The sequence below is a fragment of the Belonocnema kinseyi genome, chromosome 4 (genome assembly GCF_010883055.1).
Source record: "Belonocnema kinseyi isolate 2016_QV_RU_SX_M_011 chromosome 4, B_treatae_v1, whole genome shotgun sequence".
Classification (NCBI taxonomy): Eukaryota; Metazoa; Arthropoda; class Insecta; order Hymenoptera; family Cynipidae; genus Belonocnema; species Belonocnema kinseyi.
The window spans coordinates 131,787,143-131,788,649 of record NC_046660.1 but is presented as its reverse complement, the minus strand read 5'-3'; positions in this window follow the sequence as shown (position 1 = coordinate 131,788,649).

The following is a 1,507-nucleotide window of genomic DNA, read 5'->3' as shown; positions in this document are numbered from 1 at the left end:
GGATGGTGGATTGTGGATGATAAATGATGGATGAAGTATAATGGATAATGGATGAAAGCTGAGTACTGATCAATAATGGATGACGAATTATGGGTTATGGATGATGTATGATAGACGATGAATGATGGATAGTTGATGGGGGATGATGAATCATAGATGACGCATGATAAATGATGGATGATGGATGATGGATGATGAATGATGGATGATGGATGATGGATGATGGATGATGGATGATGGACGATGGATGATGGACGATGGATGACGGATGATGGACGATGGATGATGGATGATGGATAATGGATGATGGATGATGGATGATGGATGATGGATGATGGATGATGGATGATGGATGATGGATGATGGATGATGGATGATGGATGATGGATGATGGATGATGGATGATGGATGGTGAATGATGGATGATGGATGATGGAAGATGGAAGATGGATGATGGAGGATGGATGATGGATGATGGATGATGTATGGTGGAAGTTGGATGATGGATTATGGATGATGGATGATGGATTATGGATGATGGATGATGGCTGATGAATGATGGATGATGGGTGATGGATGATGGATGATGGATGATGGATGATGGATGATGGATGATGGATGATGGATGATGCATGATGGATGATGGATGATGGATGTTAGATGATAGATGATGGACGATGAATGATGAATGATGGAGTGCCAAATATGGTGCAAATAAGTCAAAAACTATGACAGTGCCCTCCCCTATCTTCCCATATTACACTTTCGAACTGTCGGGGAGACCAAAGAATAGGTATGCAAAATTTGGTCCCGATTGGGCAACAACTATGGATTTGCATTAGCATCATACGTTTTAGACCACTTGATTTTACATATTTGACGTATATAGATATACAGTCAACGCTGTTTTACCTTATTTATTAAATAAAAACTATAATCAATTAACAATGTGGGTTGCAATAGAAGCCATCTTTAGTGACTTATGTACACGCGTATGAATTTGGAAGTCGATCTGTGCAGTGGCGTGACAGATTGATCATGTATGATGGGTGATGGATGATGGATAATGGATGATGGATGATGGATGACGGATGATGGATGATGGATGATGAATGATGGATGATGGATGATGGATGATGGATGATGGATGATGGATGATGGATGATGGATGATGGATGATGGATGATGGATGATGGATGATGGATGATGGATGATGGATGATGGATGATGGATGGTCGATTGTGGATTGTGGATGATAAATGATGGATGAAGTATTATAGAAGATGGATGTTGGCTGACAGATGATGGATGATGGACGATAGATGATAGCTGGTGGATGATGGATCATGGATGATGTTTGATAGATAGCGGATTATATGTGATGGATGAAGAATAATGGATGACGGATCACGGATGATGGATAATGCGTGATGAATGATGGATGACTGGTGATGGATGATGGATGAATATTGATGGATGATTGATGATGGATGATGGATGCTGGATG